We start from the raw sequence: 26,485 nt of genomic DNA on the forward strand, positions 1-26,485 counted from the left end.
TACATACATTTTTTGCAGAGATGGAGTCCATCTTACTTATGCTGGCAATCAGATTTTTCTGAGAAATTTACAAAATGCATTGCAACCTTTTTTAGAAATGCAGCATCTATTTTGAAGTAGGTGTTAAGTATTAATAATTTTTGACATACAAACACCTCCCAAAGGCTCTTTTCAGAGACACCACTTCCTCCCAGAGAAAAAAGCAATGGTTACAATAGGGCAGCACCCCAATTTTTTTTATTTTCGCGAACTGTCCGCTGACTTTCAAGAAATAGAAAGGGCCCTGCATTCTTTATCGTTGCTTCTATTTTTTAACTGTGAAAGGCGGCTCTGAAAAGAGCCTTATTTTTTTTTTGATTTTTGTTATTTTGTATTTTTTTGGTTTTTTACACACGACACACTAGGAGAGGAGGGGAAAGGAGGGTAAAGGGGGGACACCAACCACAGGGATAAGAAAGGGCGAGCTGAGAGAGGAAGATGTAGAGTGGGTTTTATTTGTGTAGTGAGCAGGTCTCAGTCTCAAAAGCACTCCGAAGTCACTCCCCCCTACAGAGTACTGTGTCACAGTACATACATACAACTGTGACCCTCGAAAGGTAAGGGTCATCAGAATTCTGTATGGCCTGTGAGGCAGCTTGAGGAAGACGCTGTCCCACAGAGGTGTTCCTTGTGGTGACAGGATCAGAAACGGAGGATGAAGTAGAGGCAATCGACCTACTACGCTCTTCACAAGGTACAACCTTGCGAATGGCCCCAGTGTGGAATGAGTTCAGGTGTCGCTTCATGGTCGTAGTCCCAAAGCTATACGAACCATGCCTCCCACGACTGAGTACCATTTTGCACTCGTTGCAGGTGACACGGTTCGCACGAGCCTTACGACCATTCCCATGAATGGTAAACAACCGCCACACCCAAGAATCACGCCGCGGGCGGCTAGTAGGGATTTCCTCTACCTCATTCTCGTCATCCTCTTCTTCCTCCTCTGTATCCTCACTCCTGTTCCCCTCTTCAGGCCCTTGGGGAAATGGTGGTGGTGGAGGGGTTGGGGGTGGTGCTGAGGCAGATGTAGCACCATGTGGAAATAGTCGAGGCATGGATGACATAGGCTTGGAGATGGAAATCTCAAAATCTGCAAAGTATGCAGCAAAATGCAGTGTGCTCTGTGGAATAGTCAGAAACACAATGAGAATGCGCTCTAGGGCGTGGTCTTATATAGGGGTGCTTGAGCGCGGGTCGTGGACATGCGCACCGTCCGCAATACAGATCGAACATCAAAAAAGGTTCAAAAAGTCACAAAAACTATGTGGAAAGTTAGGATTAGTATGTGGGATTTGTGGTATGGTGATTGTTTAATGAGAAATATTGTGGATTACTTGGAAATGTACTTTTAAACTGTTCAGGGACACAAACAGTGTCCGCATTTAGAGCACGAGATGAGCGTGGGCGCGGTCACATGATTGTTTTGTGAGCATGTTCGCCAAGGTAGCGGCTGTCCGCAGGACACCCAATGTACGGACATTGTTTTGCGCATGCGTGTTGATGTTCTACGGACAGTGTTCGGTCCTGAACTAATTAAAAGTGTGTCACATGTAAAACGAACAGTTACGGACAGCCGTTTGTTCTTAGCACAGTTTAATTTATTTGCTAACAATACGGACAGACATAGCGTTTCAAGCACACCTCCATTTTCATTTATTTACGAACAATTCAGGACACCACAAGTGTTCTTAGAACAGTTTCTGCTTGCTAGCGAACACTACGAACAGGCATAGTGTTCTTAAGGACACCTCCATTTTCGTTTATTTACGAACATTTCAGGACACTACGAGTGTTCTTAGAACATTTTCAACTTGCATGAGAACATTACGGACAGATGTAGTGTCCTCAGGACAGTTACATTTTTGTTTCTTTACGAACATTTCCGAACAACCGCGCTGTCCGTGGACACCTAAATTGGTTTCATCACAAAGAACTGAAAGTAATTACAACAGAATATAAGAAAAGTAACTTTATTTCATATTTATATACAATTATGACTGGGAAGGTGGGGCAGAAACGGAAACAAAAACAGGAGAATTAGGGATTTCTAGATAACTGGGATCAGGTGAAGAAGGGAAGGAAAGCTCATCGAAACGCTTTGGTCCATAGACAGGGTTTGGGGTTAACTGAGAGGGATAGGGTGAGGGGGGACAAGTGCAGGTTGGACAATGGTGTGCTGTTGGTGGTTTCACATGATTTTCCACAAAGTTTTTCAAATCCATAAAATTTAGCATAAGGTCGTCCTTTTTTTGATTAATCTGTTGTATAGTGATATCCTCTGATTGTTGTTGTGAGATGCTTGGAATTTTTGTATGGTCTGTAATAAAAAAAATGTATATGTTAAATGTATACAATATAATATTTATTAATTGGTTTATATAGTAAAGTGTGTACCATTAGGTGGACTATCTTCTAACATTTCCTCTCGTGGGAAATGCTCCTCTAGCCACTCGAGAGTACTACACATTTCTGTGAGAAAACAAAAAAGTAATATGTTTTTTTTTTCTAATATAGAAAGTTTATAAATATATGAGTAAAAAGAAGTGCACTTACTATGTCTGGTGAGATATGTAATCAGTAGTCTATACATCTGGTCTTGCTGTTGGTTGTGGAGCGTCTGTGAGGTAATTATGGTGGAAGCCACTTTATCTTCTTTTGGTATATTCCATTTTAAAACATATTGTATTTAAATGAATGGTTAGTGTGTTACATATATGGGTTATATTTTTTAAGTATTACTACATATACTTTGTATGTGTGCTGTTTTGTGAATTTGTTAAATGTTCCTATGTTATGATATAACTATTACACATACCCCCCCAGAGTTTTTAGGTGGTGGTACTGTTGTCCGAACATGTCTGCGGACTGTCAAATTCAGTAGAAAGGGTTCAGTATGTTCCATATTATATGTACATAAAGTCAAAGTTATTATTGTTAAGTTGTGCTACTAAAAAACTATGAAATTCAGTAAAAAAACTTTGTTAAAGGGACGTTATGGTTAAGTTGCGCTACTAAAAACCTATGAAATTCAGTGAAAAAACTTTGTTAAAGGGACGTTATGGTTAAGTTGCACTACGAAAAACCTATGAAATTCAATAAAAAAACGTTGTTAAAGGGACGTTATGGTTCAAAGTAAAACCGAAAAACCCCAGAAATTCAGCAGTTATGGTAAGATAAGCAACTATAACTCGCGCCACCGTGCACTGCTAACACTAACACCCAGGACATCAAAGATGACATCACAAATGTCATTGATGACATCACTGATTTTCACAATTTTTACTTCCTGACTGTTACTGAAGAAAACTATGTGGCCTAGATATGTCAGTAAAGGGAAAAAAGGGAGAGCCAGACATGTGATGTCATCAGTGATGTCATCAATGACATTTGTGATGTCATCTTTGATGTCCTGGGTGTTAGTGTTAGCAGTGCACGGTGGCGCGAGTTATAGTTGCTTATCTTACCATAACTGCCGAATTTCAGGGGTTTTTCGGTTTTACTTTGAACCATATTGTCCCTTTAACAACTTTTTTTTACTGAATTGCATAGGTTTTTTCGTAGTGCAACTTAACCATAACGTCCCTTTAACAAAGTTTTTTCACTGAATTATACATATAAGTGGTCATATTTTCAGGTACAGTTAAATTAAAGGATGCATTTTCATTCAGGCTTTCATTCGGGTTCAGGGTTGGGGTCAATTTGGTTAAATTAAAGGGTGTGCTTTAATTTAAATTCCAGATAAAGGACGTTCCCCAATATACTCCTAATAAAAACATGAGAAAAGTCAACAAAATGGCCGTGAAGTGGAGGCTACACTGATAAGAATACATTCTAGTGCCACTAATTACATTTGTATTGCTAGAATATTAACAATTTGACGTTGAAGTCTTCATCTATCCAACAACTGTAGTGGAAATAAGAACGGGTAAAACAAAGGCACGGGAGGTTAGTGGGGTGAGGGCAAGTGAGGTAAAAGCTGGGGAGGGCAAGGACAGAGAGAGAGAGAGAGTGAGAGAGGGAGAGAGAGGGAGATAGAGAGTTTTATTTTTACATAGCTTATGCCTTTAGCAGGAATGCATGTTTCTATAAATCTTGTACATGCACTTATATAGTCAACATTAAGCTACATTAGATGAGGTAGACTTGTTGCGTTAACTTTCAGTAGCTGGTGTGGAATCGGGTGGGGTCCTGCGAATGTCTGAGAGGTGTATCCAATATTGGAGCCCTTTCAATTTCACTGTTAAAGGGGTGGAAAACACAACTTCGTAAGGCCCATGGAACCTGGGATTGTTCCTTTTCTAAAAAAATCTTCTGACATACACCAGCTCCCCCAGCAACAATGGTTGGGCGGGTGCTGGTTCAGCCGGGAGGGCTGTCATGTTTTGTGCATCATCTGGGAGCACCAGTGCCATCTGTCATGACATGCACTTGATCGCACGTGTTAGGTTTGTCAAATATTGCTTGAATTCTTCCCCCAGAATTGTAGCCACTCTATGGGCATCTGATGCCCTCCTCACAGGGGACATGGGTATTTGCATGCATTTGCCAGTTACTATTTCATGAGGGGACAGGTGGTGGTCCTTGCTGGGCTGAGTATGCAAACTGAACAGGGTTAGGGGTAGGCAGTATACACAATTATTTTTCAGGGTGTTACATAATTTGGAAAGTCTACTTTTGAGGAGGCCGCTGATCCGTTCCATGACCCCATTTGCTTGTGGGTGGCAAATCGAACACATGCAATGTTTGATACCCATATTGCTGTGATCCCTTTAAAGAGTTAATTGAAAAAATGGGTGCCGTTGACGTATTTTAGAACATCACATACACCCCATCGGGGGAAGACCTCACGTATGAGGACATTTGCAGCACACTTGGCATCTGGGTGGGCGCATGGACCAGCCTCAACCCACCTTGAGAACAGACATACAACCACAATCAGATATCGAGCCCCATTGCATCTCTCCCCCATAGTCAGTATGCAGCTCATGAAATGGCCCAATGGGGGGGGGGGCAGGTTGTCTCGCAATGTTGTGAGTGTCAGACCTGTACTGAACACTTGGCAGGTGCTGCAATGGACAACCATTGTTGAGAGGTGTTCGTGAAGATTGGGTATAAACCAGTCTTCCTGAATGTTTGCAGGAATGTGCTGCTTAGAGCTGTGGGAAGGGTATTGCCATTGCCATTGCCATTGCTCAAATGCCTTGCGTAGCAGTTCTACAGGCATTACTACTTTCCCAGTGTATTGCTGTCTCCATAAGAGGTCAGTAGGAGACTGTACACAGCCCCGCTTGAGCCACATCTCCAGCTCTTCCCATGGCGCCCTGAGCTGTAGCTCGATTATTTGTGCTATGGGCAGGGCTGTGTATGGGTCTGTCTCCAGCCGTGTGGTCACTGCTGCGATAACATATTCAGCAGGTGTGGGCACTGGGAGATATGCTGCAGGTTTTACTGCAGTGTTGGTGGATGCATTTCCCAACGAGATTTTGTCAGTATTGTTGGTGTGTGCTGCGCATTTAATGACCGCCACTACTGATGGTTCTATGAGGGCGGAAATAAGGGTATTGAGCAGTGTAGCATGTTGTACTGGTGAGCCATCTGCCTGCCTGAAGCCCCTCCTTCTCCAGCGTGAAAGACCCACGTGCACCATTCTAGAGACGTATGCAGAGTCCGAGTAGATGGTGGCATAACACCCATTGGATGCCTGAAGGGCCTCAATAAGTGCTACGAGTTCAGATGCTTGTGCTGAGTAGTGAATGGGCAACCTCTTCATCACTAGTGTTTCATAGTCATCTGCTTCTAGGTGCGCCACTGCCGCCCGAACATGTCTCTGCCACATGTCCTGATCAATTGTTGCTGACCCGTCAACAAAAAGTACCTCGCCTTCCACTAAAGGGCTATGTCTGGCTTTGGGGATATTGCCCTCCTCGCCTTCATAAGTAGCACAGTCATGCTGTTGCAAGTCCTTGTCAGTGCATGGCTCTGTGAGGAACATGGCTGGGTTCACTGTTTTACACATCACAATGTGAATGTTTGGGCTTCAGAGAATAATCTCATACGCTGATGCCCGCTGGGTGTTGAGAGTGGATTTTGAGCGATCTAGGATGGTGGATACTGAGTGTTACACATACAGGATTACTGAGCACCCCATCACAATTGTGGAACTTGTTTTGATTAAAAAGGCTGCAGCAGCAAGAGCTTGTTCGCATGTGAACTGCCCCTGCATCACTGCGTCTAGGGTGCCACTGTAATAGGCCAGTGGCTTGTGACCCAGTGTGCTTTTTTGTGTGAGTACCACTATTATGAGTGTGCCATTCAAGTGTGAGAAGATATAAAACTCCTGCGTGTAATCTGGGATGGCAAGAACGGGGGCTGTTGAGATTACTTCTTTTAGATCATTGAAACTCTTGATCATATCTGTGGTCCAGTCTATCTTGCTGTTCTCTTTTTCTACTTCCTTGAGTCCCTGTAAGAGCGGCCTTCTGTATGCTGGATAGCTGAGGATACATACTCTGCACTAATTGCATAACCCCGAGAGTTTCTGCATGTCTTTCACTGTAAGTGGCTTGGGAGTGGCATGCACTGTTGCTGCCTTGTTAGCGATGATTATTTTTCTGTCTGCAGAGATAAGCTTCCCCAGTTAGAGTACTTCCTGTTGGCAGTACTGGAGCTTTGCCTTGTCTACCTTGTACCCCTTACCTGCTAACAGTTGCAATAGGGCAATGGAGTCTCTGCGGCAGTACTGCTCACTGTCACATCATACCAGTAAATCTTATACGTACTGAATTATTGTGCTGGGCACCTGGATATTACCAAAGGCTTTGTGCAGTATCCTATTGAATATGCTGGGGCTTTCCCAGTACCCTTGAGGCAAACCAGTGTGTTCATAGCGCTTTCCGCCCAGGGTAAATGCTGTGAGGTACTGGGATTCTGGGTGCAGGGGTAACGAAAAAAAGGCGTTCTTCAAGTCAACTACAGTAAAATGGGTTGCTTCTTTGGGGATGCTGCACAGGATGGAGACCAGGTTGGGGACAAGTGGAAACTCTTTCTGCACTACATCATTGAGGGGGCAGAGATCCTGGATCATCCTCCAACTGTCTGATGCCTTTTTAATAGGGTATATGGTCGTGTTGCATGGTGAGGTGGAGGGTACTATGGTCAATTCGTGCAGTAAGGCCTTTATCGTCTCCCTGATTCCCTCCTCTGCCCCCCTCAACAATGGATATTGCTTCACCTGGGGTAACACCGCCCCTGCCTTCAGTGTGATTCTTAAAGGGGTCACTTCTTTTAACATCCCTACTTTATGTGGGTTGGTTGTCCATAAATGTGTGGGGACTTGTAAGTCTGCCTGGCTGAATGGGAGTGGTGTGACAACAGCCATGAGGGGGCTTTGGACTATTCAATATTGTACCATGATCTCACAGGGTATGTAAATTTCAAGTATAATTTCCCCGTCATTATTGCTGTCCTCAAAAAGCTCTTCATCGGTCAATTCTTTAAGGGCCACAGTAGAATTGATGCATAACACGGTGCGCCACTGTTCTCCATGGGGGTTGGTGCTTAAACTACAATTCTTTTGGCTGACACTAGCAGACCCTCTAGCTTCTGGGAGAGTAGTGTACCTGCAACCAACTATGGTGACACCACGGGCCGGAAAATGAAATCAGTGGGTACTCTCCAGCAAGTTCTAGTAATATGGGGGACGGCCCGTGCGAGCGCGGCGATGCCAAAAATGAACATGTTGGGTTGACAGGAATGCCTCGTACCACTACATCATGTGCCATAGCATGTATCCCAAACATTGGCCTCATTGAACACATGCCAGGTGTGGCGCAGACGATACCACTATCTGTGAATGAGATTGTCATGTTCAGCTTACTTAGCGGATCACTACCGAGCAAGTTGACAGGAGAATAAGATGGGGGCCTGAACAACCTTCCCTCCCACTTTTACATTTAAGTCTTTTGTGCATGGAACGGTTAAAACAGCCCCAGAGAATCCCTGCATTTCGAGAGTTTTTCCTGATAGCGGGAAGTCACCTTCACTGATGCATGACTTCTCGGCTCCTGAGTTGACCATAACGATGAATTGTTTGTTCCCTATCTCTGCCCCCACCAACGGCTCCTCTTCTGGATTTAGGGTCATTAACAAGACTGGACACGCAATCACTCTCTGTGGGCTGTCCTAGTCAGGGTATGTGTCTGTTCCAGAAAACGAGAAAGGGTTTCCCCCTACAACGGTAGCGCCTTGAAACAGGGCCACTGTGCCACTGGGTGTGCTACCAAAGGCATTCCTGTTGTCTACTTGCTGCATGTTAGTGATAATGCTGGACTGTTTGCTGCAGGTATTGGGGTTGGCAGGGGCCGGGAATCTGCAGGGGTAGCTGTCTCTACGCTTCATGGATCTCATAGAGTATTGAGGTAATTCTGGCAGGCAGCCCTTGGGCAGTCCTTTGGGGTGGATGGCCATAATTCTGCTGATTGTAGTTGTAACCCACACCCTGTCTACTGCGACATTCTCTGGAGAAGTGCCCCCATCTCCTGCAGGTCCAGCACTGCCCTGTTCCCCCTTCTCTTGGTCCCGGACCTCCAAATCTGCCCCCCTTGACCTTCGAAACCAACCTTGCCCTTGTTGCTGTCCTCATTGCTACTGTGGCCACTGTGGCCCTGAGATTGTCGACCGCCGTCCCACTGTCCTTGTCCTCCATCAGCCCATACTGCCACTATTCTTGCATTTGCCACGTTAGGGGCATACCCTCCCTCTTCAGTTTGTGTCGTCGCCGTCCCTGCTTCCACCACAGCTACTTTCGCAAACTTATTTTGGACCAGTTTCGCTTCCTCAGCCTGTCGTCTCTGAATTGTTTTCTTCTTGTGCTCTTTTATCCTTCTACAATGGTGAAGTATAAAGCTTTGAATTTCGGGCCATACCTTTGCTTCTATCCCCGCAATTTTGTCGAGTGCCATCTGTACTATTTTGGGAAAGCCCTGTTTCACTAGAAAATAGAAAAGCACTGTGGATTGGTCCCAGGCGTTGCGAGTTTCGGCCCTCCACATCTCTTGGACCCTGAGAATAAACTAAGCAGAGTCTTCATCGTCCACCATAGTACAGTGCATGATGGACTGTAAATCTGGAACACCCTCCTCAATGCATCCCACACCCTGGCCCTAACCTTAATGAATGAGGCTCCATCATGGGCATCATTGCTCAGTGTTACTCCGGGGTATCCCGCTTTCACCCATACATTTCCAGCTTGGTACCCAACTGTGGCCACTAATAAGCTTTTAATGTCTCCTATTGCTAAAGGCACCCCGCTGTGTTCTTTTCAAAAGCGTATATCCACTTCCTTGCCCCCACCGTGAGTGATAGGAGTGCCTTAACAAGGTTATTCTTGTCCATCTGTGCCCAGGATACATAGTGAGGCCTTCCTGCACCCTTGTGTATCAGTGCCATTTGCATTTTCATCTCTCCTTTTCCGCCTCTAATCACACTTCTCTTTTTCCTTGCCAATGCTATCCTACCGAATCGCTCCCTCAATCTTCCATCCAATAAACTTTCCAACCTCGTTGTGCGCTGGGGCGCTTGCTCTTGCTCTGCGTATCCTTCCCCATCGTCCTCGGTCTCATCAAAATCACTCCAGTATTCCTCATCTCCTCTCCGTGACCCTACGTTTCTGCCTTCTACATCCTATAGAGCTCGAGGTCTTTCTGAAGCTCCCACCCTTCCTAAGTTTCCTGATCTGTTGGGCCCACGGACGCTTTATGCACCAGGTAGGTGCATTGCCATTGTCCCTGCAGCACCAGAAATGAAAAAAAAGCTTTTAAAAAGAAAAACGAAAAATCGGAAAAAAAGCGGTTTTTTTCACTTGGCAAACCATTTTAATTTCAGAAATTACACTGTGCAAATTGGCAGTGTGTTCTAACCTTCTGCTGCTTTAAATTGCACGGACTCATTTCAATTAAATGGATGTTTCCTGCTGCCTCACTGTGTGTTTGAGGTTTTCCATCATGGCTGCCTAGCCTCCTTGTTTGCATGAGGCTTGCTGTGTACCTAAAGTGCTTCCCTCCATCGTCTGCAGTGATTGGCTGTTGGCTTTGTTTTCAAGCCAATCGGGGCACCGGCAGGCTCTGCCGGCCCCTGTTTCAAAGGTCTACTTTCTAAGGTCCCTGTCAGCTTCTCTGTCTGCTTCACAGGCTGCATCATGAGATTCTGCAACAGCCAAACCCTCATTGTCACTGAGGCTGCTTCCCTGGACTATTGGACTGCCATGACTCTCTTACCATATTCTGTTTGGGTTAGTTCCCTCCGTGATTTACCTGTACTCCCTTCTCAGAGGGTACTCAACTCTTCCTATCATGCTCTCATGTGAAGCTTATCTATACTCACCTCTACCATCTGACTACCACTCTAAATTCCTTAACTACTGGTCTCCCATTTAACTTTTAAGTCAAACCTCAGTGTATTCTTGCATTTACTTGAAAGTCAAACTTGGGTGTATTCCTGCATTTACTTGAAAGTCAAACTTGGGTGTATTTTTGCATTTACTTGAAAGTTCAACTTCAGTGTATTTCTGCATTTAGATTTTGGCCATTGATTGTAACCTGCTAGCCCAGTGACTGTTCAATACTGCTTTACTTGCTTACTCCTCCATCTGCCTCTTCTCATTTCCACTCATGGCGCTTTCTGTTTCTCCCATCTATTCCAACTGCTTCTCTATCAACTACCCTTCCCTTCTCACTAAGTCTGGAAAAAAGAAATTTTAAAAGGATATCTTGGCCTCCAACCCTGGACTCCCCATCGCTGATACCTATACCAGCGCCTCTTCCAGACAGACCCTCACCGACATCCTCTTTGTTGTTCCTTCGCCGGATCTATGGACCCCCCATATGATCTCTGTGCTTTGTCCTGTCTCCTCCTCTCCCATTAATGGTGGTACTCGCTGGGATGTCCTCATGGCTTCTTTCGACTCCTCCAAAGTCATCCTTAATGTCTACCTAAATGGCACTTTCATGGTCGAAGGTCCTCAGGCCAATCTCCTCCTCTTCGATAGGCGTTTCCCTCGCCTCATCAACTTCCTCTCATCTCCAGCTGTCCCATCCTCTCACTCCCTGGCTACCTTACCCACTTTTTCCTCCTCCTCTGCCACTCTTCTGGCTACCTCCACAACTCCGCAGGGCGTACCTCTGATTTGTACCCCTCCCCGGAAGGTCTTTAAGGCTGGCAATCTTCTTCATTCCTGAGTGGATTCCTGCCACTATCATTCCCATTCAGATTTACTCCTCTTTGAATGCCTTGTCTGCAGGCTCTCACTCTCTCCTAGCCACTCTCTTACTGTTGCTACTCTCTACCGGCCCACTGGGCAAATCACCTCTTTTCTCTCTGAGTGGCCTGACCACTCCTCCTCCCTCCTGGCCTCAACCACTCAACTCCTCCTCCTTGGTGACCTCAACATTCACCTCGATTCTCACTGTCCCTCATCGCTGCTCTTTTGCAACCTCTGCGATACCCTCTCCCTCTCTATCCTCCCATCTGGCCCGATGCACTCTGCAGGACACACACTTGATGTCTTGATCTCCCCTGGCCTCCCCCTCTCTATTCCTCTGACCACTCCTCTCTCCTGGAGTGACCACTGCCTCCTCTCTTCCCATCTCTCACTCTCTTCTCCCCAAGCCAACCACACCCCAACACTTCCACTTACCTTCTCGGACATCTGACCTATGAAGCGTATGTCAGATGAGGCTTTCGCTGCCACCTTCTCTCCCCCTCCTCCTCCCCTGGCTGACTCACACCCCGACACAACCCTGTCCCTTCTCTACTCTTCCATCTCTGATACTCTTGATGCTCTTGCCCCTGTCATGAGGATCCGCTTGAAGTCCAAAGCCAAGTGCAATTCCTGGTATGATTCCGACCTAGCTACACTTAAATGTAAGTGTACGGCGGCAGAGAGGAAATGGAGGTCTTCTTGCTCACCCTCTGACAAACTGGCCTGTCGCCTGCTCCAAAGGCAATACCGACTCTCTGTCCACACTAAGAAGAGAGCCCACATTCAAGCCCGTGTCTCTGCGGCTTCCAACAACTCGGCCGAACTCTTTAAAATCTGCAAGGAGCTTGCCAACCCTGCAGCAGTCTCCTCCCCTCCTCTTGCCTCCCAGGCTCTCTGCAATGCCCTTGCCTCGCACTTTATCTCTAAAACACAGGATTATCCTGTCCACCCTTGCCTCCCCTCCTATTCCCTCTCAGTCTTGTGCTTGCAGACCCCCCTTTAAACACCCCCCACCATCCTTCTCTTCCTTTCCTATTTTCTCCCCTGACAAGGTCGCTAGACAAGTCCGATCTATGAAAGCCTCGTCAAAACAGGTTCATCCCTGTTCCTCCAAAACCATCAAGGACCACATTGACACCCTCGCTCCTGCCCTTGCTGATTTTTGCGACCACTTGTTTGCCTCAGGATCCTTCCCCTCCCCTCTGAAGCACTCCCTTGTGCATCCTCTTCTCAAGAAACCCACAGCTGATCCTTCCTGTCCGGCAAACTATCGCCCAGTTTCTATTACCCCCTTTCTGGGCAAACTCCTGGAAAAGCTGGCCATCTCTTAGCTTAACCTTCATTCAGATTCTGTTGGTTGTCTCCATGACCACCAGTCTGGCTTCAGAGTGGCCAGAAGCACGGAAAATGCTCTCCTCAATATCCATGAAGATCTGCTCTCCAACCTTGATTCTAACATTCCCTCTGTCCTCATCCTTCTTGAGCTCTCTTCTGCCTTCGACAAGGTCAACCACACCATCCTGCTCAACCGTCTCCATGATAATTTGGGTATCACTGACCAGGCTCTGGCTGGCTGACCTCTTTCCTCTCTGATTGACCCTCCCAGGTCCAACTGGGGTCTTTCCTATCATCTATCTTCCTCTCCACCTGTGGGGATCCCCAGGGGTCTAACCTCTCACCCTGGCCTTTCAACCAATACCTGGCAACTCTCGCTCACTGCATTGCCATTTTCTGCTCAAATTTCCAGTGCTACGCTGATGACACTCAACTAATTTTCCGGCTGCCCTCGGCCACCTCCTCTCCCTCTCTCATCTCTGACTGCCATTCAAAATTGGTGTGCCGCCAATGATCTTTGTCTGAATGCCAGCAAGACAAAGATCCTCCTCATCGGCACACCATCTCCATCCTTTTCCCTCACTCTCTGGCCGGCCTCCCTTGGCCCTCCTTTTACCCCTACCTGCATGGCTAAGAACCTTGGCATCATCTTTGACTCCACACTTTCCTTCTCAGCCCATATCTCTGATGTCTCTAAAAAGTCAAACTTCCGACTGCACCTCCTCAGAGGTATTCTGCCTTTCCTCTCCTTCCCCCAGAAGCTCATGGTATCCCAAGCTCTGGTTCTCTCTAGCTTGGACTACTGTAACAGCCTCTTTCTAAATCTACCTGCCTCTACTCTCCACCCTCTACAACTTATCCAGAACAGGACTGCGAGACTTGTCCTTGGCCTCAAGCCCCGGGATCGTATCTCTCCAGCTTTGAAATCTCTCCATTGGCTCCCAGTGGATGCAAGGATTAAATTCAGAACCCTCTGCATTGTCCACAAGGCTTTCTGGGGCGTGGGTCCAAAATACCTTTAGCTATCCGTCCGCAAATACCTCCCCTCTCGAGCTCTTCGCTCCTCTAACTCCCTCAGGGTCAGTCGTTTTTCAAAGAAACGAGGTGGGGGTAGATCTCTATCTTAGGCTGGGGCCTCCCTCTGGAACAGCCTCCCTGCCACTCTAAAACTTGAGGAGAACAATCTCCGGTTCCGGAAGCACCTCAAAACCTTCCTCTTAGCTTCTGCCTTCGCTCCCCTTCTCCCCTGCTGATCTGCTCTCTTGGCACTGTGCACCTGGTCACCCTCTGTCCCCTGGGTCCAGGTACCTGCTCACCCTGCCACCTTCCTGCACTGCCTCCTGGCCACCCCTTGCACTGGGGACTGTATCTGTACCCATACAGCCCCCCCCCCATTTTTCTTCTTTTTCTGCACCTATTCAGACTTACCCAGTCTGCTGCCTTAAACACAGCACTTGCCACTTGCTGGCTGCACTACCACAGTTTGCCTCAATTTTCTTTTTATTTTATTTATCTGCACTCCTCAGCTTCTGCACTTTTCACTCTCCCCCTTCCATGCACTTTTTCCCTTTTCCCTTTCCCATGCACTTGTGCGTTTTCAATGTCACTGGGCCTAGTAAGATCGTTTTTATGGTGTGATGTGTTCTCCATTGTTCCCCTCCCTTGCCTAGTCACGCTCTGAAACACTTATGTACGAGCGCGATACAAATAAAATATCATATCATATCATATCATATCATACCCCCAGCTGTCTGTTTCTCCGTCATGCTCTACGTGAACGGTTTTTATGGGTGCACTGTCTATTCTGAATAAGTAATCTCCCGACTTCCACTCAACCCCTACTGTTTGTACCGGTGCCCCTTGTTAGGGAGAATTCTCTGTTAAGGCTAATTTCCCAAACCTAGTGAGTCCCCCAGCAGCCTTGCTGGATTTTTGGGTTTTTTTTTTTCCTGCTAAGAGTGAGACTCTTTTTCTCCCACTCTTAGACATGATTTGAGATATCCTTTGACTTTGTAATGTGTTTAATGGGCTATGGGGTCTTTTACTCCATAGGGTTTCATGTATTTTTGGTAAGTGTGTTACACAGCACCCTCAGTGCAGTAACACAGGGGTGTCATAGTGACCCCCAAACATAGACTGACTACTGTCTCCCAGGGCATGTAAAGTCACCAACGACTTTACTAGTCTTAAATTGGGAACGGAACCAGTACAAACCATCATATTGTGGAAGTACTGGTAGGGGTAATTAGATTGCCCCTGGGTCTGTTTTTCGAGGGGGCACTGTGCAGTCACCCCTCGTCGAGTTTCTGGCTGGTGGCAGTGGTTACCATGCAAAATATTCCACCGGAATATTTCCTATGGGATTTTCCCATTCATTTTAAACGCACCACTTTTTGGTGCAATGTTAAAGATAACGCTGGGTTATTTATTGAATATTTATTCCCGGGTTGGGTCTTTTTGCCAGGACTCGGTTTTAAAATGGCGTTTGTGTTCGCCTCTGTAACTCCAACCCAAGTCGAGCCCTTTGTTCCACTTTTTGGCGGGCTTCTCCACAGAAGCCTCCAAAAGTGGTGCCACTCTGTCTGGGTCTACAGGATGTGTGGGAGGGGGGTTTAGGCACCCTGGACTGAGTTGCCTCGGCAACTCAAGTCGCACTCTGGTGTGATTGGCCCAGTGGTGAGCCGCCCGGCTCACCACTTAGCATGTTTGAGTGACAGCTAGGACTGATGAATGGGGGTTTTCTGCATAAAAGCAGGGTTTTGGGGACTGGAACTTCAGAAATCGCCACAGGACCAAAGAATCCGAAGAGGGAGAAGCTGAGCCGACCTGCAACGACGACACCACCGGTGGAGCCCTGCTGAACCGTCTCACCACTTCCCAACGACAGAGAAGATTTTCATCCCGGAGAGTCTTCTTCCTCTGAGCTAGTGGGGATAACCAGTTCGCCCTCTTTTCGCCTTCCTGGATCGTCTCGTGGTCGTATCGCCCGTGCCATGCACCCCGGCAGCCGGATAGCCACGCTTCACCACTACCGCGAATAAAAGGGTAGTACCTTTTAACCGGGAAACTGCGCGGCTGGTTTCTTCCCTGGCAGTGCAACGACCTCCAGCTTTCCTCCACGTCGAGATCTCCTCTTCCCCTGGACGAAGCACCGACTTGCACCCGCTGCCAGGAACAACTGCCCCCGCTGGAGCTTTCTCACCATTTCTGGTACTGAGTCCCGCCTGGTCTCCCTTGCAACAGACTGTTCAAGGTGTCCCGTAAATCCTTGACTTTCTATCCTGGGGTGACTTGGGACCTACTAACTAACTTTTCCTGACTTGATCCAACCCTGGTTTGAACTCTTTGCAAAGACTCTTTAAAAGTACTATTCAACTGTGTGATCTTGGACACATTCCGCCTTGCTCTCACCAAGAGTGGGCCTGGCCTATGACTTTCATGCTCCTCAGTAGATTCTGCCTTTTCTGACTTGCTCTGGTTCTCCTAAAGTGTTGGTATTGTGTATGTTCCTAATTCTGCCTTTTTCCCTCCCTTTATAATTAACTTATTGGAGTGCCATCTTAAGTTAAGCTCTCACCTCTGTCTGAAAATAAGTGGTGTTTTAACTAAGACTTGTTCAATAAGTGATCAGGGTTGTATATATATTAATAGTGACTGTGTTTGAACTTGCTTGCCATATTAGTGTTAGTGTATTTTACAAAGTGTGTTTTTAAATAAATAATTGTACACTTTTATACCCAAGCTCTGGTCAGTGTTTGCTTGTGCTACTGTATTTTGGTACCTATTTTGTATACTCTATATACTGTCTAACTCTTCTTGAGAGAAGTCTGGCTGCTCAGCCACAGCTACCAGGTAAATCTGGGTGGAACAGACTGCTACCAATTGGGTTTACTGCCAACACCTGTAGTCCTAAGCCTTTTGCAGTGGTCCCTAAGGGAACTGCACAGGTTTCTGCCTAACACCCCTATAGGCGGTACAGGTGTATCTGCCTTGGTCACATAGCATGCTGCCCTCAGTCTGGCTAACTCTGTCAGTGTTGATGCCAGTGCTATTTCTAAGTCTCTTGCGCTGTGTGGGCAGTGACCTCCGGAGGTAACACATAAGGGGAGGAGGGACTGTGGCTGGTGCTGCGACCATCGTGCCCGCCAATACATATGTTGGATTGGTGTACCCTTCCACTGGGTGGGTTGCTAGTGGGTATATTCCTTTTTTACTCTCCACATTCTTCCTATTTTCCCCTGCGTCTGTCTCTTTACTACTGTCATGTGTCGCCCCTTCCCCCTTAGGATTGTCTGTCTCCTCAAACATTTTCCAGAGTTTCAATACTTCCTTTCTATTCTGCAATGGTCTTCCCTTGTATTTTGCTGTCAGGAAGGTAGACATATGTTCCAACACACTTCTGTCAAAAAAGCCCTGATCTGGCCAGGAGCTTGGCATTCCCCCCCAGTCACCCAAAAGTTGTGATCATTTTTATTCTTTCACAATATAGGGGCAGGGCAATGCATATATGGACTAGGGAAGTTTCTACCCCATAGACATGTCTCCTGTGTGTCCGGCAGGGGGGCTACGCCTATGCTGCTGTGCCTCAGTTGTTATACAATAACTTGTTCAAAACACATACAGTTCAGTTTTGTCAATAATGGCACTTAATATCGTCAATAAATGCCCTTCTATAAAACCGTCTGTCCAAGACCCCCACCCCTCTATTCCTAATTAGAGCTTTGTAACCACACCCACACCTCACACTCACCTTACGCGTCCACACTCAACACATACACGCCCCTCCTGGGCCTCCTCCATAGACCATAAAATACGCCAATAAAACAAACTAAAATAACAAGCTAAAACAACAACCACTACTATTCTCGAGCTCTCTAATTATACACAGCTCCTATATTTCTCCTTGTATTTTTCCCGCACTGGTCAAAACAGTGCACGTGGCGCCACCTTCCCCCCTTACTTAGGGGGGGGAGGAGTTCCCTTCCTTCTGTTTTCCTTTTCCTCAATATCCTTAAAAAGAGAAAGATAATTAAAAAAACAATTGACACTCTACAAATATACCACACGCTAAATTTCAATCACTGCCTGTTCACACTGCTCCATTCATCCACCCCTACTTTGTTATCCCTTGCAGGCCATAGTCATACTCAGGTGCGCTTGTTCACCCGAACTCCTCCATTCACCGGCTCCCACCACCGACCTGCACCTCTCCTTGGGGCTGCATCCCACTCCAAAGAGTAGGCAGGATTCTACAAAGACAACTCCCACAGGACCACTCGGGGGTATGCGTTTTGGGGCTGGTCGGTGTAGGTGGGCGTGGCCCTTCCGGAGAGGCCGTCTGGATACCTCTGCAGGTACGGGTGCTGAGATCACGTCGGCAGGGTCAGCAAATGAAGGCAAGTCCATGTTTACACTCCTGCCTGAATGAATACAACCCTCTAGGGAAAAAGGCCAAGAGATGGCTTGCAAGGATAACAAGGTTTAATCATACAGAATACAAAAGGTATCAGCAAAGGACTCTGCTGTTCCAGAAAGTTCTGGCAAAATCTGCATGAGCAGCACATTAAAAAGATACACCGCGTCATCAGTGACATCATCCTATACAGTAGAAACCAGCACGGCATGTTGGTGAAACCATATACAAGGGCCTGCTCCATAGGGGATGCAAGGCTGCGATTGGTCTGTTTCCGCCGTCTGTCAGTTCTCATGTGAGTCAGCTGGGCACTTCTCTCCGAGGAGTGAAGGTCAGGTTCCATATAAGTTACAATATCAGAACTGCTGTGAAACATTAAGCCTACTACTCTATCACTGTGGCATGCACCTGGGAGGCTCGGGAACCGGCGCCAGGGGGAAGGGAGGAAGAAATACAGTCACACTGACCCACACCTTCTGTGCTTTGTTGATATCGCACACCTCGCACCCAATGCCTTCACCCTTGTTTTGGTCTATAATGTATCCCTCCCTGTGCCTCGCACTACAAAGGATGTATTGTTTTGCAGAGGTGAATCGGCCGTGCATGTTCAGATCTTTGATGGCCATTTGTTTTATGGTTGGGTCTGGGGTCACTCAATATGAGGAAATGTTGGTGTCTAGGGATCGGGTCAGTGGCGTGGGGCATGGCTCTGTGTAGGCTGGGTAGGGGTTAGAGGTCTGCTGGTAGTTTTGCTGTGATGAATGGGCATAGAAAGGAGCCTGGTGTTGTCTCACGGCCTTGCAGGGTACATTCCTCCCAGTGATACTAAGTAATTGCAACAGTGAAGGGACAGGGGGAAGCTTCCGTGAGAACTGGTCGTGCGGGCTCATCTCGACTTAATGATCAGGGCCTAGTCAAGTTCTTCCATGGAGCTGCACGTACATGCAAGAATACGCATCTACCCTAATTAAACAAATGGCATTCCTTTCTCTACGCACACTGGATCTATGCACCTACCGTTCCCTCTGTATAATATCTGTGCTGAGTTTCATAGCACGGTCCCCTCCCCCCTTGCACATTACACAGCCTCTTATGAGATTTGCCTCACTTGAAAGTGCCTAGGGGGGTGGGATAGAGTCATTTCTATCCCAACAGACACCTTTGCAGCACTGACATACACATGCATGCAAAATACTAAGATACGTTTGATCAACACTGAGAAGCATATGCAGAACCGAGATGCATATCTGTGCAGCACTGATATACCTGCAGCACTGAGACACAACTGTGCACTTGGCACTGGTACTGAGACACACAAAGCACAGACCCAGCCACATGCATGCCACTAACACAGACACCTGTGGAGCACTGCATAGCAATGAGACAAAGATGCGCACTTAGCACTGTGACACATATGTGCTCGTAGCACTGAGACACAGATGCACAAATAACTCCAAGACACAGATGCATGCATATCACTGAGATACATGTTCAGATGCAGTGGGCTCATGACTTTTATGATTGCGTGCGTATCACTCATGCGCTTAGATATATTGGGGTTCATCTCAAATTAAAAAGACAACACACAAGGCAGAACAGCCATTGGCATGCCCATTTGCAAAGGATGGAAGTGCACACACACACACACCAGGAGCACACTATAGGGCCACTTAGATCATACCATTGGCACAAAACAGGGAACAGAGGTGTCATGGCTATTAGGTGACAATGAGGAAAATGCATGCGCAGATACACACAGACACACACCATCACAACACTTTAGGGATGCGACCCAAAACACACAATGCAAATTACACAAGAACACCATTAACACAAGCATTTGTGAATGATTCATGCTCAAACCCATATGATGCACATAAAGCAGGGGTCACGCACCTAATGGCAGAAATGAACAAAACAGGCTCTAAATTTCACTGTACAAGAAACACAATAAACACACAAATTACGCTTGCAATACACAGAGAAAGACCAATTTAAAAAGGGAGTTAGTGGAACCCTTTTTTAAATATTACATTGAGTATTGCTAAGTAGTGGTGTAGTGTGAGAGTTAAGGTTTCATTTGTAGTGTGATGAAACTTGTTTGCGTTAGAGAATTTCTTCATTTGGATAGTGTGTGTGTACCTTTATGTTGACATTCCCAAAGTTTGTAGACTTCTTTTGGGAAAGGGCAGTTTCGGGAAATTAAATTTTATTGACAACTGAAATTGTGAAATTGTTGCAAGAGCTAAACTTGGTGGGTCTGGACTTACGATATGATTTGAAAATTCCTTTTAAAAGTCTTAAGGCAGGACAATTTTCTTAAAAATGTCTTGTTACAATGTGAGGAGAAATATATTTTCTTCTATTAAGAATATTAAGTGTTTATCATTCATGTACTTATGCATTTGTTATGTGATGTTTTATGATAGTTTTGTTTTCATAGTCATACCTGTTGTGTTTTGTCCTCTTTTTTTTCATCAAGGTATTAACTGATTTGCATCATGAATTATCGAATTGTTTGTTTATTTTTGTGAAGTCCATTTTGTATTTTTTGACTAAAACACAATACAAAAAAGACTTATTGTTTGTAGATAGTAACCTTAAATATTTTTCGTAAATAAAAAAGTAATTCATAGGTGCTTGTGTGTGTCAATTCATTTATATTGAAAACCTGTAGTAGGGTTTCATGCCCACCTATTCTTGTACCTTTGATGGGACCTGCGCGCTAAATTTGACCCTCCCCCAGGAAATCACCAACATGTACAAAGGTTATTTTGCCATTGCATTATAGTTATTCACATTTACTTGAGCAAAACAAGCTAATATGTAGTGTAAACTTGTTACATGGTCTTTGTGCTATGTGTGCCACTTTCTCAGCAGATCCCCCATTTAACTGGCTGCTTGCAGCCCTGTCTTACTAGTCAGATCAGTTGCATTCACGTGCAGCAACGCTCATGCAATAAAGTAAAAATAACACAAAACAATCAATATAAATGCCATAGGGATGTGGAAGATGAGCCATACAACCTCCAGGAGTGAAAGGTGTGTTCCCCAAAACTGAAATCTAATCAGCTACTGGGTTTTATGTTGACCTTGGATGAATTTGAATCAGTTTAATTACCACAGCAAGAGATAAAAAACATTCTGGCAGTCTCTCTTTGGTAAGTAGCTTGCATTGAAATAGATAATCTGCGAATTAGAAGCGACATGGGATTTGAACTCTTCTAAATCCCGCAAAAGCCACCCTGCTGATCGGTGTGTGACAAAGGGCTGTGGATTTGGTAAATTCGCTCTCCACCTCATGACCTCCTGGTAAATAGGATCTGTTTTAATCGCACTATAAGGCAATCCTACAGCAGAAGCACTTTACCCTGGCTGCCCCCGGTTCAATTCCCGCCCTGGCGTCCTTGGACTCTGGGGTCACAGGCAGCGCAGCAGGAGACATTCTTTAGGTGTGTAGATCACTTTATGTTTAAAAAAACATTGGGGATTCATTTCTATTGACCTTTGAAATAATCCTCATCTGTTGCTTCAGAATGACTCGCATATTGATAGTTTGGAAAATATGGCCCAAAAAATACAGCATGATAATAAAAGCAATCATGAAACCGTTGGAAACACTCAAAACAAAACGACAAAGGTTTTACACTGCGTTTCGAAGTCAGATGGTGTTTTCGGGCTAAAATTGCAAAAAAGACCTGTGGAAAACAAGGGTCTAGATCACTGCACATTTTTTACTGGATATCCCAAAAATGTCAACTTTTGATTTTTTGTTTTATCCTATTTCACTGCATAAATATGCAGCGGGTAAACCCACTATAACCTCCCACGTGTATTATTAACTTAACCCACCCCCCCACATATATATGTAGTGAAATGGGGCTTTGAACATTTGACATTTTTGGGACGCGCAGTGATGGATTGCGCAGTGTTGTAGTAATACCGGAAAACAATACACCTGCCAACTACAGCTGGGAAGATACGTGTTCAAGTGCCTGAGTTGCAGAGTGGTCTCAAATCCCGGCTTCACCACTTAACTAAAGTGTTTGATCCTGGGCAAATCATTTTATCTCCCCAAACCTGCCAAAATTAGTAGTCTCTACAAGTGATCCAGGCCACAATGTCTGCTACTTCAAAAAAGCCTCACTGTTGATACTGACCCTTTCCTGTGACCATTCATGCATTGTTCATCACAGAGTGTGTCCCTTGGGATACTCGTGGCCAGGGATGGACTGGCCTATACGGAACTCTGGAGATCTCCCGGTAGGCCTCTGCACCCTCGGCCTCTTTTGTGTGGTGACCTATTTTTTTTCCCAAATGTTCTCATAGGAAAAGGGTTCGGCTTGCTGAAAAACTTTGGAAATCATTTCCAGGCCTCTTTTAATGCCCAGCCCACCCCTGCTCGTGGCCACTTTTTTTTATTGGAATTTCCCATAATGCCCTTGAGTATCAAAGACCTATTCCATGGCATCATTTTCTGTGAGGTCGCTGAATATGCAAATTGGGGTGTGTGCAAATCCTAGGACCGGCCCAGCCTTTGGTTTTCTACAACATTTGTAGTCGCACCTTGTGGAGATTGCATTGTTTTGCTAGTGCAAGTGTGTACATTCCCAGTTTTTGGGAAATACTAGTCGGAACTATAATCACAAAGTCTGAAGGAGAGCACATTGTCGTCACGACTGTGCGAGGCCCAGAGCCTGAATGCACAGGGGTCACCCAGTGTTGCCCACACAAGAGTGCCTCATAGGCAGGTTCATCCCACAGGGCATAATTAAATGAATGCTAGCTGTTTTCTCCATCAGCAGATTCTCCTCTTCGATGTGCTCTTGGTGTAAGGAGGAAGTCGGAAGTGTGGCACGAAGCAGCTCCGATCAGAATCCGGGGTTCCAAATGTAGGGGAGTTGGGGGCTATTCAGCTCCTGCTTGTAGCCTAAAAGAGCTGGGTTGGCTTGGCACCAACAGCTACCAGGAGCTACACTTGGCTCCCCAGGCCAATGTATGTCAAATACACCTATGTGAATTTAACTCTGAGAATTTGGGATAATCTATAAACGAGCTTTAGAGCAAATCTATATGACATGTAAAACATAAAGGGTCATAAAAAAAAGCAAAATGGATTCCAAGATGGCTGCTGTATAGGAAGGTCATGCTGTTGATCGCTCCGTCTGAATAAAAGCAGGCTAAGTCAGGACACAGTGGGTAAGGTGGCCCCCTCGACCTATAATAACATTGGAGAAGGTCTGCAGCATCTCCTCACCCCATCATCAACGCTCAATGGCAGAGGATTAGATGCGGGAGGAGTCCGGTAAATGTGAGCCCCGCCCTAACCATCTCAGCAATCAGACGGCCTCTGGAGGAAGACATCTAACACAGGCCCCCCTCCAACTGCAGTCCAGGGCTGTAACATACCCGGGGTACACCTCCTCAACCACAGGGTTAGTCGCCAAGGTGGGGCCCGGGTGGGAAATTGACAACAACACATGCGGGGAAGCAGAGTCAACGCAACTCTGCAGCTTGGTGCAATCTTCAGGGCGTAGGGTCTACAAACCAAAATATATCCTGCCTTGTTGCAGGTAGAACATTACAGGGAGAACCGCTCACTGCGTTCCAATATCTGAATAAAGAACCTTCCAGAATCAGTGTCAGACACAGAATTGAAAGAAACCGTCAATCGTATATTCGCAGACCTCATAACGGAAAATGAGCCCATCAACATTCTCCTGGATAGGGTTCATAGGACGGGACCCAAGAGGTCGGAACCAGGTGCCCGCCCCCGAGACGTGCTGGCAGCTTGTGCACTAAATCCAAAAAAGGAACAAATATTAAGGGAGGCGAGAACTGCTGCTACGATCACGCATAATGGACCAGAGATCCAACTATACCAGGATCTGTCCAGGTTGACCCATCAAAATGATGGGATATGTATGCAGTGGTAAAAACACTTCAGGCACGTGGTTTAAAGTACAGATGGACTTTTCCCTTTGGTTTTCTCTTCAATCTGGATGGCAGGCAACAGAGGATTACATCTAGGGAGTCTGGCATGGCACTACTGCATATCTGGGAGGACACCCCAGTGGGGCTCAAGCTACATCGGTGCAACAGGCGGCACTCTTTAAGGCTGGGAAATGGACTTCTATGGATCGACAAAAGAGAAACTGCAGAGACCCACAAAAGGAAGACTGGCGAACTCGACTTAGAGGCCCATCCCACAAATCAGGCACTTTGTCAGATGCCGAGGACACTGTTTTAATAACTTTCTTCAAGAAACACAGACTTGGTCAAAGAAAACTCGACAAGCTGATCGGACGGACAGCTTCATCTTGGATTCTATCTGTTCAGGTAACATGGGGGAGCTAGGACTCTCCGCGCATAACTCTGGGACAAAAGGTGATTCGCATCCGGGTGTGGTGGCCCAGGGATACAATAGGTACTGTGTCTCACACCAGTGAACTGTTCAAGGGAAGGGAAGTGGGCTGAATGGGGGGACAGTTAAAAATGTTAGTAGGGATGTTAAGGGGTTAGTAAGGGAGAGGGGATAAACAGTTAAGGAAGGGCGTGGTCTCCCATTTTGCAGAAATATTATTATGATGCTGTGATAGAAATGTGCCCGAAAGTATCTACTCTAAGGCATAAGGAAAATACAGAGTACAATTAAAATGCTTATCTTGGAATGTAAGGGGGCTTAATGCCCCACAGAAGCGAAGGAAAGTCAAGTCTTTCTTGAGGCGTCACCAACCGGATTTGGTGGCACTCCAAGGAACCCATATCCGAAAGGCAGATAAAGGTAAACCACATCTGCGTCAATACCAGATTATATTACAGGCGACTGCGAAAGGCAAGGCTGCAGGTTTGTTGATAGTGATAAAGCAAGGGTCGGAGTTCTAAGTTGTCCGCACTAAGATTCATAAGGAGGGCAGCTATGTATTTGCTATTCTAAATCTTATGGCTGTTAAATTATCGGTAGCCTCAATATATGCCCGAAACACAGGCCAGTATGGCTTTTTGAAACATGTTATGGGAAACTGGAATCTTTCATGGAAGGAGAATTATTGATTTTGGGGGATGTTAATATAGCGTGGGACTCACATCTGGACCGCAGTAGGTTGACACGATATGTTGCAGCTTCCCCATTGGTGGCCTTGCAAAAGAAATGTGAAGATCTATCCATAGTGGATGTTTGGCTTACCTTGAGGGAGGAAAAAAAGGGCTATACCTTTTACTCACACATACACCAGCCATTCTCCCGGATAGATTATGCATGGATTTCCACCTCACTCCTAGGCTTATTCACGCAGATAATGACCCACAGAATTGCCCTTTCATATCACACCTCAATCATGGTACATCTCAACATTGAAAAAGAGAAACAAAAACTTTGATCTTGGAGATTCCAACTAGTTTTATTACAAGATCCAGTGGTCCAGGAAGAAACTGCTGAGCAAATAATGGAATACTTTAAGCTAAACCAAGGGTAAGATATCAATGAATACCATCTGGGATGCTTTTAAGGCGACATTGAGAGGTTTCCTTATAGCAGGGGAGACTGATAGACACAAGTAGAGTATAGCTCTAGAATTGGAACTAGAAAGGGAATTAGCCAACATTTTAAAGAAGATGGAAACGAATTTGGGTCTCTTGATTCAGAAAGAGTTGAGAGCTGTGACTGGCAGATTAAATCTCCATACAGCTAAGAAAGCTGAGAAAGCACTTACCTTCTTAAAACAAAAATAATATATTAAAGCAAACAAAATAGAACACATTTTAGCATTAAAGCTTTGTCAGAGAGTAGCATCAAGGATTGTACAACAGATTAAATTGCCCTCTCGGGAGGTGACATCGGAAATCATAAGCATTCTTACACAATTCCACTCCTTCTATTCTAATCTGTATAAATCCGAAGCTGCGGTTTCACTGTCCCAAAAAAAAAATATCTAGAGTCAGTTACTCTATCTCGGCTTACGCCAACAGATAGTTAGGGGCTTGAAGCGGCCATAACTCTGGATGTGGTGCTTTGCCTTATCCGGGATCTCCCCTTAAATAAGTCACCAGGACCAGATGGCTACCCAGCCAGGTTTTACAAAACATTTAGTAACTTATTAGCCCCCGCGCTGACCAAATTATACAACTCTTTTGCAGACACTGGCAAAATATCCATTTCCATGGATGAGGCAAAAATAATTCCCTTCCCTAAATCTAGTAAAGAACCAACTAATTGCAGGTCATATCGCCCAATAGCCTTAATATGGACGCAAAAATGTTTACCAAAGTTCTGGCCAACCGGTTAGTGGGTATTATGCCTTCTCTTATTCACCCAGACCAAACAGGCTTCATAAAGGGTTACCAGTCAAATGGTCGAAAACATTTGGTCGACAGACAATTTGGTCGACACCATTTGGTCGAATGCCAAATGGTCGAATTTGGTTTTTTTTTTTTTTTTTACC

This window comes from Ambystoma mexicanum, chromosome 6q, assembly GCF_040938575.1.
Source record: "Ambystoma mexicanum isolate Mex_15411 chromosome 6q, UKY_AmexF1_1, whole genome shotgun sequence".
NCBI classification, from domain to species: domain Eukaryota; kingdom Metazoa; phylum Chordata; class Amphibia; order Caudata; family Ambystomatidae; genus Ambystoma; species Ambystoma mexicanum.